At 47.6% G+C, this 18550-nt stretch overlaps 1 protein-coding gene across 2 annotated transcripts in view; it reads left to right on the forward strand.

Annotated features, from left to right (window-relative positions):
- LOC116842221 overlaps nt 1-18190 on the forward strand; it is an 82161-nt gene extending 63971 nt beyond the window's left edge. For both annotated transcript variants that reach the window (XM_032811113.1, XM_032811112.1), the window contains one exon: nt 14436-18190. The gene's annotated coding sequence lies outside the window, so the exon portion shown is untranslated. The remainder of the gene's footprint in view (nt 1-14435) is intronic.
- Nucleotides 18191-18550: the final 360 nt, after the last annotated feature.

An 18550-nucleotide genomic window follows, 5' to 3' on the forward strand; every position in this document is an offset into this window, starting at 1 on the left:
GGGGGGGGGGGGGGGGGGGGGGGAGGCACAATTACGCGGGCGCGCGTGGGCGGGTGTTTGTGTGCGTTTATCTTGAGAGAAGACGCGCACTGAGCGATTTTTCAGGTGAATCGGCCGGACTCTTGGAGTCGCTCGCGTGTTCGCGTGGGTCGTTCCCTCAATGTGAATTTAATCGCGAATTATCCGGTAATTATTCTAAAGCACGCATCGCCTCCTCTCCTTGCCGCGCGCGTTAACATCGCTCCCTCTCGCCGTGCCCTTCGCGTACCATTAACGTACCGATATCGAGTATTACCGGACGCGTATCGCACTGCACTTTATTGCCACACCTGATAGAACTTGCGCGAATTATTGCGCGCCATAAACATCGCGAATCCCAGCGAAAGTATATTTAACGTTCTGGCAAGCGCCCCGATATATTTATGAGATTTCGCCTTTTTCGCTCCGGCCTTCTATAAACACATAAATCTCGTTTACCGAAGCGGGCGGTTTAAATACGCGGGAGGCTGTCGACCTCGTCGGGCAAGACGACGCGTACGTGTGCGCGTTTATCTCGCTTTGGTGGAGCTTATCCCGTATTCTCGCATTCCCGAGTCGAAGAATCTCCCCGCTTGAATTTCAACTCGGATCGATCGCGATGGCTGTTGCAATCGTGGAAACTAAAAGAAGAATCATCAGTCGAAATCATCAATCAATCTCAAAGGTGGAGTGGAAGAGCCTTCAGTTTGCGAATTCTCGTTCTTTTCTTCCGAAAAGTTTTGTGCGCCAGAGCGAGAGTGAAGTGTCGCTCGACAAAAGTCGCGCAACAAAGCCACCCACGCTTGTCGATCTCCTGAGACGTACGGAAGAATTCGAGCGCGGATGATGCCGTTACCTCACGGAATGCGTACGCGCTAGTCGAGAGGGACTCGTGCATGCGTTGCTGGAATACCTCCGTGCGCGTGTAGTGATTCGTCGCTGGCGATGCAACCGGTAGTGGAGCCCTTCGGACCTTGAAGCATTTCGTAATAACTGAAACTGTACACGCGCTTTCCCGAGACGGAAGTCGGCTCGACCGCGCGCACACGGTGGGCTCGTACAGTTATAACGATTCGAATAAAGTCGCGTGTTACACGTCGCGGACGAAGCCGCGGTATCCTTCACAAGCCACGAAGTTCGGCGGATCGATTTTTGTTAGAATTTTCATTTTTTACCCGACTAAACCGCTCATAACTGAGCGAGGCACCACGTTAATGACGTCGCGTTTTGCATTCGAAAAAAAGACTTCAAGTACTTTTCAAATTGAAATTTTCAAACGACGCATTTTACGTTTGCGAAGAGTTCCGAAGATTTTTCTTGGAAATTTCTGCTTTTCAGTCATCGAGCATTCGACGACTGAGAATATTCGCGAGGTCGAAAGCCAGCGTATCTCAGTCTTCGATGACTCATCTCCGTTGCGACGACGCGTCAGACAGGGAAATTGTACGGGGAAATCTCCGGGCTAATAAAAGCCGACGCGTTCCTTCCAATCGCAGATCAATAGACGCGCACGTGTACCGGCGATTCGACGGGCTTATCGATCATACGAGTACACAGCGGTGTACTCGTCGCGGGGCTTCGCAAGAACCGCCGCAGGAGGAGGACCCATTGACGCGCATAAGTACAGGGAGGAATATATAAAATGCACGGGTTATTGTCGCCGAGCCTCTTACCGACAGCTGCTCGTTAGTTGTTGGCCAGTCGCGGAGGTGAACCAGTCGAACCTACATACGTTCATATGCGCGCGACGCGTATGCAAACGTACGCATGCACACAGCGGCAGCACGCGACACACACTCAAATGTCTACTCGACTCGCGTATATACACATACACACGGACTTGTATCTCCACCCCGTGTACAGGGTGTGTTGCAAACGCAAGTTTCGCCAGCGGTATCGTAATCGCCGGGACAGTGGGACGCGTCCTTCTATATGTCGACTCGATTTTTCAGCCTCCGCGTAAATCGTCTGGCCGAACCCGTTCCTTCGTACACGAGGGAGCGGAATTTCGAATTCGTGACGAACAGAGACGAAGGAGAGAACGACGTCGAAAGAAGTCATTGACGAAATCGCGAAGCATACAGCTCGCGCGCGACTCTTCGCCAAATGTCTCACTTTTCGCCGAACTGTTTGTTCTTCTCTTTACTCTTTACCGGCCTGTTGCCGGCCGAGGGTTAAAGGTACACCCTGTATGCGCAGGCGTGTCCACACAGGTAACGGCGGCGCGAGTGCGTACATATGCACAGGTACTCACACAAGCGCTTTGTCGGGCCAGCATGGGCTCTCTTTCTCTCTCTCTCTTTCTTTCTCTCTCTCTCTCTTTCTCTTTCTCTCTCTCTCTCTCTCTCTCTCTCTCTCTGGAACAAGTACGAGTCAAGAAAGGCAAGCAAAGGCAAAGTAAAGGGACAAACCACGCCTCGCGCCGCCTTGGCAGTGGAGAGAATTCGCCTTCGCCTCCGCTTCTTCGTCTCACCTCTCGCCCGCGGCATAACTAATATATCGACGGCTGGCTACCCTTCTCCCTTCGCGCCCTCGCTCTCCCTCGCTCGCTCGCTCGCTTGTTCCTTCGTTCACGTCGATTCGCGATTCGCGTGATCTCCCACCGATGTCTGCGAACTATCGATGCCAGATGCGCCTGGCGCGTTTCCGCTCGCGAGCGCAGGAAGTGCCGATGATACGCCGTTGTTTGTACCAGCTGTTCTGGAAGTAACACGATCGTGTGGAAAAACTAGCAATGCACACTCGAGCTCGTCCGTTTATACCAAGAGACTTTTGTAGGAATAGCGGAAGCGCGTCTGGTAAATTTAATTACTATTGGCTTGTGAAAGTTTAATTACTTTTTTAATTTCTTGAAATGTTCTTTCTGAAATGTCACTTTGAACGACAGTGTGAAAATATCGCTATTCGAAATCGTAAGATTGAATGTCCCAGTCAATTAGAGTGAATTTGTTCCTGAAATATCTCAGATTCATTTCTTCCACATTTCGAGTGAAAATATTCACTCGACGATTTGGAATGGAAAATTTTCTCTGTAAATGAAAAGTCGCTCGACAGAATTCAAGTAACTCGGCTGTCACTCCACTTTTCGAAATTTCATTCTATTTAGAAAGAGCAAAGGATTATTATAATGGAACACGTTCGTGTAATGCATCGACACATCGTGTAATGCGCGACACGGGTATCGTGAACGAGAAATCCGCGTTTGCGAGCTCGATTACGACGCCAATTCGTTAAAGGTCTCGAGCAAAGTGTCAGTGGGTTACTGGAGAATTTTCCAGGCGAGCAAGCAGGCCAAGCGCGAAGCGTTACTTCCCTATTACTACTTTACGACGTATCGTCGGCGTAAAATTAGTTTCGTTCACGAGCAGCTTCGCTTTCTACTACGCGCGTCCTTATTAACGACAGTCCTGCTCGCGTGCACGCGCTGTCTCTCGCGCTTTTATCGCTTTATCACGCAACTGAATTCGAGGAGATTGCTCAATTGATCGCCACGCGTCGATTTGCGCTTTAACGCTGTCGCTGATTAACGGCGATCGCATCTACAGACGAATAGATCTTGAAAGGATGCCGCGCATTTTTAGAAAGAAACGACAAAACGAGGGAAAACTTCCGAGGGAAAGTCGCGGATACCGCTGTTAGCTGTCTATGCATATTAATCATAATCACAATCAATCTTCGAAACATGTTGACGGAAAAGGGAAGTGAGGGAAGAATGCGTTATTAATCGGTTTGGCTGTTCGCAAAAGTTTCCGCGCCGACAATTCCGATCCGAGCGAATCCTTCCTGGCAGTCAGAAGAGAGAATGTCACTAGGTTATTAGAAAGTTTTCCAGACGAGTAAGCGTAGCAGTAAGTGTTCCGTCGTCTCTGTGAGAACGAATCGGCCGTTTGCATCGCGTAACGTTTTAGTCCCGGCGATATGCCGCCTACTGTAAATTTCATAATAAAACGCGGTTAGAAACTCCACCATTCGCGTGCTTTCACATCCCATTTTTTGACTTTTGCGTTATTATTCGACGCGATCGGCTGTAAACCTTAGCCGCATTGAATTATCGGTGTCGATGGATATTAATGATCCTCTTATAGTCGTGACTTCTGCACGGTCTGCGATTTTTCCAATAAAAATGAAGTCCTTCAAGTTGTTTCGAAGTTCTATGTACAGAGGATTGCATGTATACCTAGCCATTTTCTAGCCATGTTCTATTCGAGAGTTACTAAAAAATTTTCGACCTAATTTTCGACGTATTCGTTTCTAGATAGTCAAGGGTTGTGACTGTTAATTATTTGAAGAAACTGCAACGATGTCAAGCGGCTGTGACACTTGGACAACTTGATGTTTTGTTTGCGTTTATAATTGCGGTTATTCATTCACGTGTTACGCGTAATTATGACATTGTTAGTTAGGTTGAAAATTTGTAGTCTCTCGACACACACGGCTAAGCATGTATGTAATCCTATACATTATCTCCACCGACCATCTCCACATTCAGCGAGTTGAGCGAGCACAGAAGAATCATCGACGTAAGAATATCGCGATAGACGAGTCCGGTTCGCCAAATTGGGCCATGCTCTTTGCCTAAATTAATAGTGACGCTCTGTCCAAATATTCTTATGTCGGTGGATAAAATTCTTCATTTCGTGTAACGTTATGCTACAGTTATACGCATAGAAGGCGAGCGGAAAGCAAACGCACATCGACTGTGGTGAAAGAGGAAGAGTGAAGGAGAAAAAAAGAGCGACACAAGTCAGACCGTTAGTTAGCAGCGGGCGTTTCTTTAGCAATGAGAGAAAAGGAACGACTCGATCGTCCGGCTCGACGAATCTACCGAACGCGTACTCTTTTGCACTGAAGACGTCGAGATATCTCGCTGTCATCCTCGCCACTTATTTCCGCGGTTTCCATCTTTTTCATTAAGAAACATTTACAAGAAAAGAAACTCTGAGCGATCTATCACAAAATCTGGGTAAATCTAAAAAAAATGTATAAAATGAGGATGTCGACGAAAGAGAGAATGAATCTATCGATATAAAAATCTACAAGAAATTAATATATAATTGTATGTGTTTATATTTTTATATATTTTATGTTATATATTTTTTTATTTTTTATTCGACTTTTCAAGTACATTCACTGCACACCTGTCGCATTTAATAAAAAAAATTTTAAGATAATAAAATATCGTAGTAAAAATTATATAACAAAATATATATTTTTATAATCTTTGATCACACAGAATTATGATAGAAATTACTTTATATTTGTTTAAAATGTTGAGTACGTTTGAGGTTTCACTATAAAATTATTTGAATTTTTTTATATCGTATATAAAAGAGATAAATCGTCAAATTTTTTACTTGTACAATAATTTATATTACAACTTCAATATTTCAGTTCGAATTTACGAAGAACATTGGAGAAAAAGTGCAAAACAATTTCAGAGTGATATTTTTACTACAATATTTTCTTCCCGTGCAAGGAAAAGAGGAAAAGGATAAGAGAAACGCGATGTCGACCATACACCAAATCGCAAAACTCGATTCTCTCTTCCAGGAGCGTCATCGGTATCCCATTTTCCGCGGATCAAGATCGCGCATCAACATTTAACTCTCGACGGCGCTCGACACCGGTACAATTGACTCGATGCGGGTTGACTCGATGCGGTACTTTGCATCGTCGATCTATCCGGCGATCGGCGTTCCACGATCTGTCCGAACGTGAGAGAGGATAACGATAACGGGAGTGCACGCCTGGGAAAACGATCCGCGGCCGCGCGTCTGTCCGTCTTGTTCCGTGGGACGTACAAGAGCGGGAGCGTCTTGCGTTTGTTGCATCGCGCGCTGCGCTCCCGCGGCGCAAAACCCGACGGACCCCGCGCATTATTCGGGGCCCGCGGGCCCTGTTCGAGAGAGAGAGAATAAGAGACACATAACGCAGCGTTATTTATTTCCGCGAGTCGCGTCGAACCGATTAAACGGCAATTTCAGGCCCGAAGGCTCCATACGCGGACCCCCGCGCGCGCGCGCGCGCGCACTCAAATAACTTGGTCGTCGCGGCCATCCCGCCGAGTGGACTTATATATGCGTCGAGAGGAGCAGAGAGAGAGAGAGAGAAAGAGAGATAGAGAGAGAAAGAGAAAGAGAGAGATGGAGGGAGAGAGCGAAATACCTTGCAGCGAAGTAATCGCGATACCGGTCCGGCGATCGTTACTTTCTGCACACTCGTCGTGGCAATTAACTGCGGCAATAACGATTTTTGTCCGGCCGCGTAATGCCCGAGTGCGGACAACACCATTATAGGTGCTGTTGCCTGAGCGCGGCGCGACAAAAATCGTAATGGAGCGTCTCGCATGTAATTATGATTTGTTACGAAGTCCTCCCTCCTCCCTCCCTCCGTCCGAATGGCTCTATAACGTTTGACGAGGCGGCGACGGGATCAAGGGGGCACCACGGCCGGAAGTGGCGGTCCCTCCCGGTCGTTTTCTCCGCGTGTGCCCGTGGTATACACACGGTAGCACACGGAGGGAGACGCACGCTTTTTGTCGACTCGCGCGTAGCTGCGAAGGTGTTCGCCGCATTACGTGTCTTTAAGAGAACGTATCGGCGGAAACTCGTGCGATCGGTCGATCGCGCCGACATTGCCCTGCGCTCCTGGCTCCCGTAGTCGGCGCGGCGGCTGACCTTCGAAGTCGATGGGCGTCGTTAAGGTAAAGAACAGACGTCGCGCGAGCGGCAGATATTGCGGCGAGATACAGCGTAAGAAAAAAGCGCGAGGTGCACTTATTCAAAGGTTATTACCGCGGAGCACCCTTACGCACGATTTTATCGGAGGAAATAGCTACGACTACTCTCCCTCCCTCTCTCTCTCTCTCTCTCTCTCTCTCTCCCTCTCTCTCTCTCGATGGTCTCACACAGGAACGTCGATATAAAAGCGAGATTCTCCCGCGTGTACGTTAAGCCCGATACAATACTAATGTATGAAAGAATCACCATCACCATTAGGGTTCACAAGCAACCTTCACCGAGATTCACATCGGCGAGTGGCGATGTAGTGCGCGGCCGCGATTCCGCCGGCGCTGATGGACGCGTGTCGCGCCGCGCTTCGTGTTCAATAAAACGTAATCGATATATCCACGGCACGACGTTACAGCGGCTCGTTCGGATGTAACGACGAAAAGCGGTTAAGCCCTCTGTGCTCCTCTTCCCCTCCCTCCTCTCTCGTTCACTTCTCCTTCGCTCCTCTCGCCACGGCGTAGCAAAACCCGTAGGACAGAAACGAGCGCTATAGTCCGCGGCGCGGCGGTTAGCCGGAGGCAACGGCACGATGAGCGATGGATCGGAACGATTCGGGAACAGTACAATCCGGCCGGATTGCAGTCGGCGAATAATCCCGTGCGGTGCGCACCGCCGAGAACGGCTCGGCGAGGGGGTGGCTGGCCGGTTAATCGGCCGATCGGTTAATTGGCGGTTCGCGATCGTGGCCGCCGCGGAAAGTAGCGATCGATCAAAACAATCGATTAATCGTGCACGTCTGATAAGGCCGGATAAGGCGCCGGGCCTATTGTTCCGTTGCAAACAATTAATGATACGGCCGCGGATCGCGATAATCGCGATCGCGAGGCTCTAGGCTAGACCTCGGCTAACGTCCGCGTTTTTCGCCGACGGCCGCGGAAACGCTCCTTCCCGACGTTTCCGCGAAAACTGTGCACACGCGGGCTAAAATGGCGCGGCGGATGCGTGCGGATGATCGACGCGATGCACCCGGGGATCCACCGATTTTGACTATCTTCCGTGTTCCTCAAGACTAGCACGGATCCAAAATGAAACGTAAACTCGGGAACTGATTTTTTGTCGGACTCACGCCGATTTTGAGCTTTCCGCCCGCGTCACGATAGATTAATTAACCAGCCGTGATGGCTACCGGAGATTATCTCGCATCGCATCGTACACTTCACAATTCAATCATTATCGAAGTTTTTGTACAATCAATGAGAATGCTGGTTTAACTTCCGGACTTTCAAGAAATCATTTTCAACAAACTTTCAATAAACATACTTTTGGCTACCGATTAAAACATAATTATATGCTATATGTTGTCGCGTGAAATCCTTAATTTTCGTCTAATATTCTATAGAAGGCGGAAATTCTCAATCTTTTGGTTTCTACAATGACAGATCCAAATTGTATATCGACGAAGTAAGCACGTATTTCGGTATTCCGATCAGAATTATCGATAATTCTAATTTGCTTGGTCTGGTTTGCGAATTGACGCCGCGTCATTCATTTCCGACGTATGGAGACTACAAGCCTCCAGTCGCTTCTCTTATTGAAGATCTCCTGAAGAAGTGAAGTGATGCTTGCGGAACTTCGGGAACGAATTCACGAAGGACGCGGCGGCAATCCAGAAGCCAGACCAAGCAATTCGCCACGCCGCGCAAGTCTGCACATTGATTGCCGCATTCACTTTCGTCGATTTGATATTTCAGACTAGACGCCGCGCAGAAGTTGAAAGTATCAAATCAATGGAAATCAATGCGGCAATCATCGTTGGTAATTTGGTCGAAATTCGAGCGATTACCTTTCAAGTTCCAATGCCTGCCTTCCGTCTTCCTCCCGCGCGTTTCTCCATACATTTCGCGCACGTCAACAAGTACGAATGTAACACAGCGCGCAAACGGAATCGGTAGTTCGCCGCGAACCGTGAAATCCTCCACGTCTCCGGTCTCGTCGAGATCGAGAGCGCCGCTTCGTTCGCAGTTTCATCGCGAACGGCGACGCACGCTCTCGAGGCTTTCGCTGACGTTCGACGCCCGAGACAGGAACACGCTTCTTCCTCATATTAATCTAGGCTTGTTGAGCCCGCTTCTTATCCATAACGGATTTTTCCGCGTTTTTGCCGTGGCCTCGCGCAACACACAAGCGCATTATCCCTAACGTGCTTCGTTCCCTGCGCGATTATCCTCCCGGCGAACGGTAAATCCCTTTCCGATGGACGGACGATGGGCGGCCGTCAGATGTCGACGTTGGAAACGACGCTCGTCTATACGCACCGCGGGATAATCTTATCGTTAGCTGTATCGATACGCGCGCGGTTTCGTTCTTATTACGAAAGATAGGTATTCCTCGAAGGACGGCGTAATAGTCTCCCTTATCCTTTACGCGTTCCAGGTCGCACCGATCGCGTCCTCTTCACAAAAACCGACAACGCGCGAGCTGTCTCCACCGGTTCCAAAAAAAAAAGAAATTAATCTGTACTTGTAATTTCGCATATCCTTGCGGAATTAATGCCAAACGCTCGTTGCCTCGCCTGCCCGCGCGTTAAGCTCACCCGCTTCATATTCGACGAGAGACGCGACTGCGAGCCTACGTGCGTGTCACTTCGCGGTCTCGTCTCACCACTCTATTATCTCTCTAAAGTCAGATTTTAAGTACGTGCGTGCGTGCGTTCTCGTCGCGCACTCACTCGTGGAACTCGATTCGTCCCGAGGTCATGCAACGAGTTCACTGGGTTTCCAAGCTCTCCAGACGTGCGCTCTCGCAAGTCGAGCGTGGCGTAATGTACGCTCCTCCGAGCTTTCGTACGAAACGGAAATGGTAGGCTGCAATTATTGCAGTCGTTGGCTTTCCCGTCTGCGGCCGCGCCAGAGCGCGAGTGTATAACCGCCGGTCGATTAACTGCGACCTTCGCCGCAACGTTGATGCAAATAGACGGCGTACCCGCAACGGGGATTGCGCGCCTTCCCCTCGGATTTTCATGTCCTCTTCGTGCAAGCGGATAAGACTTGACTTTTCACTTGATGTGAAATTAATCGCTTTTTCAGGCCCTATGCGGATCCTGAAAATGATTGCAGCCTCGCGAACTGGAAAGTGATCAAGTACAACACACACACACACAAATTAAGCAACGAAAATTAGATAGAATTTTAAATGCCTCAGCGACTTTTTTCTCTCCCTGCAGTTTTAAGCAACTATCACACACATTTTGTTTCAATCAACTTGCCGAATAAAAGAATAATCGCGCCTTCTTTTGATTTAATGCGACACGCGTGATTCTTTAACACGTGGCAAATATTTCTTAGAAAAATGATCTCGCGTACTTCTTCGACATAGTCGAGATCTACAAGCTCGAGTTTCCTCATCCCTCTCCTTGGATCGTAACCCAACCGCATACAAGATTCGCCTCGCTCGAGAAGATTGACGAACGAAAGTATCACGCTGTAGCGGCGGCGGCGGCGGCCTATACGTGCGTTCCGCTTGCGTCATCGCGCAATTACGCGATCCCGCCGAGGATTTTAGCACGGACTAATTATTATCGAAGCGTATCCCGGTATCGATCGATATTAATTACCGCGCGCTTTCACCGGATGACCTTTGTAATCGGCTGTAATAGACGTTTCAGCGTAATTAATCATTGTCATCCGGGAAAAATGTAATTGCAACTGCCACAAGGCGCGCGATAATTGGTTTCGCCGCTCCACTCTCCTCTCTAATTCTCTCTCTCCCTCCCTCCGCGGAGGAGGGAATTTCTGGAGCACGCTGGAGCACAAGCGTGTTTACACTATGTGTCACGTTCACACTCGGCGCATTTATCCCGTCGTTCTCGACTGGTGGACGCAAAATTTTACATTAATACGACTAAGGCAAGGTAAAAAGTCACCCAAACAATTTAATGGGCAATCAATGCGCCTTTCCAAGGAGTACGGGCGGCGATAGGGATCACGCGTCCTTTCCCGTAACAGGATCTCGGACCCGAGTCGATCCCGCGTGCGGATATCATGCGCGGTGCACGCTCGCCGGATCTCGGAACACCGACGCGTGTTGCTCCATCGAGAAAAATTCACGAAACGCCGCCGTCCGGCCGAGAGACGTCGCGTCGTGAACAAACAAAGGTACGTTTATTCGCTCGCTCGTAAACGCCAGAAAGAGGATGAGAGAGAGAGAGAGAGAGGGAGAGAGAGAGAGAGACTGAGGGAGTTCCGCGGTCAATTATAAATTACCTCGAATTAAATCGATGGCCACCACCGGAGCGCTACGCGTCGGCAACGGAGGATCCGCGGCGACGGCGGACCTTGGCGAAAACTTTCTGCTTTTTACGATCGCGTATGCGCGAAATCTTTTACGGCGACGCGCGTAATTGCAATGTGGCAAGGGTGGTGATAAACAACGCTCATGCGAGAGCGCGTGTACGTTGCAGTGTACGTTCGGGCTGCATTGTAGACAGGGCGGGCTGCTCTCCCTCGCCTCCCTCGGTTTTCGCTCGCGCGCACCTTGGATTTATCGGCATGCTTAATTGCCGCCCGGGACGAAACTCAGCCTCGAAACACGGGCCTGCGTCTCTTTTGCCGACACGTACGAGTCACCTCGGCACGCCCGTACTCCGCATCGCGATCCCCCGCTTTCGACCGGCGTTAGACACTGCACACTTCGTCTCCTTGAAACTCCCTCATTAGCCACACACACACACACACACACCAAAAGCTCCACGCTAGATTATTCATTTAGCGCACCGACAGCCACGTTGATTCTCGTTTATTCTACAAGAGCTTGACCGATAATTGAATTACTGAAGATGCCACAAATAAATCTAATTCGCGTATACCTTTTACCTCGTTGAATTGCCTCAACCATTTTCAGACAAAATTTAGACAAAAAGAAAAGCTTCTTCGATGTGATAGGAAAGGACAAATGGCGTTCTCGGCAGAACATGAAAATTTTGATTAAAAAGAAGGATAAACCTTTCCAAAAAAAAGATATATGGCAACCCTAATAGTTAATGTTATGAAACATTTTAAATTGTAAAGACGTAGATATATAATTCTTAATTTTTATGTACAAACGCGCATTTCTCCCTGCATTTACGACTGCAATTTTCATGAACGAATCGACAAGTTTCGCGCGGATCAAATGAGAGATCGATGACAAAAGTGGCTTAATAAGGTAAGCAAGTGCTGCAAGTGTCACATGTCCCGACATTTCTGTCGCGTTTCGGTCCTTTTATATCCCGATGCCCTTCAAACGTCGCCGGCCCTGGTCCCTTCCGCTCGCCCAGATCTCTGTCTATCTGTCTCTCTCTCTCTTTCTCTCTCTCCCCGTCTCTGTCTCTCTTTCTCTCTTCTTTCGCCGTTCACCGTCTGCGCGCGGTTGGAGAATTACGAGCCTTCAGACTGATTATTAGGTCCCGAAGATTTAAGGCGGTGCTTTAAATACTTGGGCAGTAACATTGAACGAAATTCATTTCGTAATGAAAGAGCGTGCCGATATCGTCGTCCCGCTGTTTAACGTTCGCCCGCGCGGCCCATTGGGCCCGAAGACGTTAACCTACTAACTGACGGATTCTCTCTTCCTCTTTTTTTTTTTCTTTATTCGCTCGTGTCTGTAGACGCGACCGTGATCATCACGTTTTGCGGTATCGGATGTTACGGCCGAATTTATGACCTCGTTTCGCCCAAGACGAAGAGACGAAATTAACGGGCGCTCGGAGGAACACCCAGTTGCTCGTGTGGTCGACCCAGTTAGGAAACGTCGCGATTGATCCCGAGGTCGTTAAACAAATGAAAACGCTATGCGACAAATTCCAATTTAAAGTGCAAAGTAACGCAAAAACGGCATAGGAGAGTGAATACCATAATCGAGGATTCCTTTCTCGTAATGTGGCGCATGATATTTCCCGCAATAGATGTTTTTTCTTGCTCTAAAGAAAATCCTTTCAACGAATCGTAACAAAATTTCGCAAAATTTTGCAGTTTCATTAATTCCTTATATTCTGTACAAAGATAAAGATGAGAAGATTGATTACAGGCGGATTAATACACTTCGCTGAAATTATTACGAGCGCAAAGGGTTCAATAATATGCCTCGAGTCACCAAAAATGATCGAGTCACGTCTCGAGCAATCCTTGAGAAGAAGCGCAGTTTACGTTGGATTGCGAACGAGCACACGCCTCGCCGGGCCCTCCCTCGCCCTTTGTCCTCGGCCAAAGGAGTGTTTCACGAGCGTTACGGATTCGAGCGTCCGTCCGTCGGGAGGGAAGAACCGCGGTAGAGTAACTTATAATGAGCATAATAAATTACAGGTGTACAAATATAACGATCGCGGGCTCAATATCGATGCACTGTTTCCCAAACCGGTATGCACGCGGCGCGGTGCATCGCGATGCGGGTGGGGCGGCTCGGAGTGGCGTGGAGGCAGGTAGAAGGTGGGGAACATCGCGAGGAGATCCGCCGCATTCTGCGGCGCCAATTTGCATGACCGATGATCGGCCGCTACTATACGCTACTATACGCCGGTGACTAGGTGCATCATCATTACGCACTACCGCGATACGATCAAACTGTCGGTAATAACAGTCGCACGACCCCGCGCACGTACACCGAGAGCAGGGTCGCGTTTATTAAATTACGTCAAATTATTGGTACGCGTCGGGTATCCGGCCGTGCCTAAACATAGAACGGCTCGCCGGCCTGCCGGTTGTTTAACAGTGAGCGATCACGCTACTTTCCCAATTAGGGCCGCTAATTTTAGCGGGGAGCGTGTAATTGCCGCCGCGCGCGGGACCGAATTCGCCGTAATGCGTCCGAGGCGCGCTCTCTATCCCGCGGAGAAGCACGGCTTAATCATCGGTCAACGGTTAATGCGTATCCAGCGCGATATGGAATTAAGGTACGGTAATTAAGTAAGCCGCTCTGGTACGTATGTGTGCGTGCGCGTCCGCGCGCGTGCACGTGTCCGCGTGTCTCAATTAGAAAAATTGCCGAGACGAGACGCGCTTTTCCCGAGCGGCTCGAATGATCGAAGCGCGGCTCACGCGTGTCGCTGCTGTGACTCTCGCTCCAAGTTCAAGGTGTCCGAGTTATCGACGCGGCGCGCGACACATCCAATTAACGGGGTCGTAAAACGCCGGAATATAATTTCCATTTATCCCGTCGGCCGAGACCGCGCGTATATCGCGTTTTATTACCGACGCGGCGCGATAACTGTTCATTAGTCGTCGCCGGGACGATCGGAAAAGGTGCAGTCCATAAAGTGTCGCGCAGAATTTCCACGACGGCGTTGTTCGTCCTGAACTTCGGCCTAGGACACTTGAACGCCTATAGGCATACATCGACCGTCATAAACGTCAAACTTCTTAACTTCTTGGTCAAATTCCAAACGTGCAATCACGTCCGCATTTCGTTTCGCGGACCACTCGACGTGCGTCGTCGTGTAAAACACGAGCAAGAGTAGATTACCGACTTGGTAATGGGCGAGGCTCACTTTAGGACGCGATCCTTTGCGTTTAATTTTCCGTCGAGCCCAACCGGATCAGATTTAAATTTAAATAATAAAGAAATATTTTGCATTCTGTGTGGCAAAGTGCACGTATATACACACGAAACAATCTGAAAATAATGTTTAGAGAGGAATTATTTTGTACTTTGCAGATTCGACCGACGAAGGGCTGAAGAAGGCAAAGAGCGGTTCGGATGAGGAGCCGTGGATCTCCGACGTCGTTCGACTAATCAAAATCCGCAACGAGAGCTCAAGAAAAGACAGAGGGAGGGGAATATTTCCGCCGCGGCGGAACTGACTCCGCCATTCTCGCAGCGTTCATTCAATCGCGCCCGTGAAAGCCATTCAAAACTCGTCGTCCGACACATACGTCCACATGTATCCATGCTATACTCATACACGCACATCCATACAAATTCATTCATTCACACATCATACAACACACACACACACACACACATACACACACGCACGTACACGGTATGCATGAAGAATCCAAAAGCATCGCGCCAGATCAACGCCGCGTACTTCCTGTGATCGTCGATTAACGATAAGCGGAATAATCAAAAATAGCGACGCAGTGGAAGGGAATTACGTTCAGGTCAGGTACGAACAGACGAGAATTATTATAATATTCTTGTAAGAAAGGACAAGGCTCTGTGTTCTGAAGAGAGTCGCAACTGGTCGGCAGATACGACGAAGTCAGGCAGCGGCGATCGAGAAATCTCGTCAGAGTGCAAAGGTAGTGACAACAATCGGAATTTATCACACATGCGACGATTCGTGTGTGTTTCTTTGATACAAAAACGCGTCCGCGTGAGAAAAACCGCGTAAACAGTTTTCTCCGTTTACGAGACAGCCGTTATAAAAATCGGCTACGGTGAAAATTGATTTGCTTGTGCCGCTGCTTCGTCTTTGTGTCGTTGCGAAGGAAAGAAGGAAAGCTCTCCTCGATCTCCGCTTGCACGATATTCGATTGCGAGCACTGACGACTGAAAAGTATCGATAGCGACCGCTTTTATATTTTTGCATATTACTTTTTGCGGCAATCTTCTTGACGTTCGCGTTAAACGCGAGAAATTTGACGTCTCGAGAGCGAAGTACATTTCAAGTTGAAACGGAAACAAACGTTCGCTATCTCGACGAGAATGTTAGGGCACAGTACCGACACAGTTCTATCGATACTTTTCGGTTTCCGGTACGCATACAAGACACACCACCGTGGACACAAAACACGCAAGTCGCGACGAAGCCGCGTTTTGTTCCTTTTTCCTTCTTTCTTTCCACCGACAGTTGAGGTTGGGAACCGGAGAGTCGCAAAGGAAGAAGAAAAAGAAGAAGAAGAAGAAGAAGAAGAGCAAGAGGAGGAGGAGAGACGGTCGAATTTACACGCTGTGTAATCGCGCATTTGTCTCAAGAATTACACGTCTTGCGTACGCGTAAATCACGACATCGCCTCACGTACACGAGTAGTAGATTTTTCGTTTTTTTTTTTCATTTTTTTTCCAATAAAGAGACGCGCCGACGGCGGACCCATGGTGTCCGGTCGGCCGTGCGCAGTTAAGGATACGAATGCCATAATAATGACCAAGTTTTGTGGTTGTACTTAAGTCATACTTTATACTCTACTTTACTTGTTAAGTTACTAAGGATAAGTTACTTGATTATTCCATTATCAAAGTGTCCCTATCAGTTATCGCTACGTCCTTACTTTCGCGCCGTCCTGCATTGAGAATTGGCGCAGACTACGAGAGAGAATTTGAGAACACTGCCTACCTGCACTTGTGATCACATATATAACTCAAACTTAAGAGAATAAGCTGAGCGCTCACAGTTCGTATACCACCATCGTCGCCACACAATTGGGTATCCTACGAAGTGAGTCCAACGTGGACTTGTACTCTCGCGTATCGCAATAAAAAAAATGAAATTAATAGCGATTTCTACTTAATAAAAAAGATGTGGAAAATATATTTTTCTTATCGTCAGTATCCAGTCGGTCGGATGATTCGTCGGGCAAAATTGACGAGAGTCCTTTTTCTCTTTTTGTCTATTTGACAATGCAATAAAATCGCGATTACGAAAAATATAAGAAATATAAAGAAAATTAAAAATCTCGGTTTTCTCATGGAATATCTCGCGGAGAAAACTAAAGAGATAACTTTACAATTTCTACAATTCGAGCGCTCAATCAATTGCCCATTTTCATAAATATATCTCGGATTGTTTCACTTCTCAATTACCGGCATTGTGCTCGCGCGCCAACGAAGTAACTTCGGATACGCGACGAAATCTTTAGCCGTCACGTGTAAAATTCACGCATTTGTATTGTCCCTATGTTGAAGAAGCCATCAACGAAGTAACACGTCGTCCGTGACAATTGCGATCGCACGGATGACATGACGAACGAACTCTCATCGAAAGTCAGGTGCGAGACCGCCTTCCGGTCGATGGTCCTGACCAAAGGACGCGTTTGGACCTTGGTCTCATTTTTGTGATTATTATTTAAATACGCGTTAAGCAAACAATAGTATATTAGAATAGGCTCGTTATAATTGAGTATGAGTACCGTTGCACCGTAGTGCCGCGGTTGGCCTTTTATGGAGACGATATTGTTTCCCGTACGATTTCGGCGAATGCGCGACATTATCGCGAGATTATCGCATAACGTATCGAAAGATCCGTCATATACAGAATTGTGTAATTACATTTATACAAACCGTTTGTCCGAGAGTAAAGGAGTTTTCTTGTCCGACAATATTTGAGAAAGAGAGAAAAATCGAAATTTCCACAAGTGGCCTTCTTCTTCGCATAGTTCGAGGATGAGATCTGTCCGCGAAATCGTGCAGATCGTTTTCTTTTCTCCATTCCCTTTTTATCGCGAGCAACGTTTATCCGCGAACTTTCCGTGATTACGAGCCGAAACGCGCGAGGACTTTCAGTAATCGGAGAGAATACGTTCGTTACAATGAACTAGCTATTACGAATGTACAATAAGTTTTTTTTTTTAAGATTTACAGTACGAAGTATAGATTTTATCATCATAAATATTATATCGCGTAATGAATTTGCAGAAGGCACTCGGTCCCCTTTACGACGGAACTCTGTGTGTCATGAGCGCATGCCGAGCGCGCGCTCATTTCGCACGTTGACGTTCTCAGCGAGTGTAATTTTGCTATGATGACGAAGCGCCGAGGAGAGGAAGAAAGCTTCTTTTTTCCATTGAAGAACCGAGCAATGGCGATGTCGCGTCGTGCACATTGACAAGCGCTTTTTAGTAGTATGTGGGCGCGACTAGAATTAGTTTTCTAATTCTCTCGTGGGCATTTGAACGCGATCTCCGTGCGGGTAATCAGCCGTGCGGAATAATGCAGGATCTGGTCGTTTTATACGCGGTTCTTGCGGTGTTTGCGCCACGTCAAGCACAGCTGAAACGAACAGATCTCTCTTAGTCGTGGTACAGCGCGGCTGTGAACCGCGCGCACAATTCTGCTCGTCGATATATCGCCAAGACATCGTCGGCAACGTCCTCGCGGCGAAATACTCAGCGCGTAAGGGTCGAGGACCGTTGTGCCTTCGTATGTATGCACGTTAATACGTCTAATGAACGTAAGAAAGGTAAGACATCCATTTTGTGATTCCGTAAGCAGTTGTTCAGTTTTTTTATACTTTCCTTAATGCTTATCATAGGATAGCTTGTATACCCTAAAGAGTGTTTCAATAAAAATCACAATGGAATAAACCCTACCCTCCGCGTTACGATCCACACCCACCCCAGTTGTTCGTCGTCTATCTTTTTGCGAGAAAAGAAAAAGTTCTCCTCTGTTGTAGGCCATATGGCTTAAGAATATCTTTTACTAACTTGTAATTTATTCAATTAACAGAAATTATATGTTGGTAAGAGATATCTCGATTGTACTATTATCGTTTATTACGCGAATCCCTGTGCCAGCGATTCGTAATAGTGTGCCTGAACGGAGGAATTTCTAAGTAATTAGAAAATATAAAAAAAAAACATGATAAGAAACAGTTTTTTATTCAGTTTTATAAGGAAACATTTGTAAGTATTCATCACCGATTTTTATCAGCTTTGATATATTATAGAATAATTAAAAATAAGAAACATACATGTGTTTTCCTTCACATGTATCTACTAGTACATTCAGGGATTGTAACAATTCTCTTTGAAAATAATTCGCTAATATTGATTGTAGCGAATATTTTTGAAATCATGAAGTATATAAGGAAAGAAAATGTATTATGAAAA

Source organism: Odontomachus brunneus, unplaced genomic scaffold (genome assembly GCF_010583005.1).
Source record: "Odontomachus brunneus isolate Ranch 3 - 2012 unplaced genomic scaffold, Obru_v1 Obru_scaffold_023, whole genome shotgun sequence".
Taxonomy (NCBI): domain Eukaryota; kingdom Metazoa; phylum Arthropoda; class Insecta; order Hymenoptera; family Formicidae; genus Odontomachus; species Odontomachus brunneus.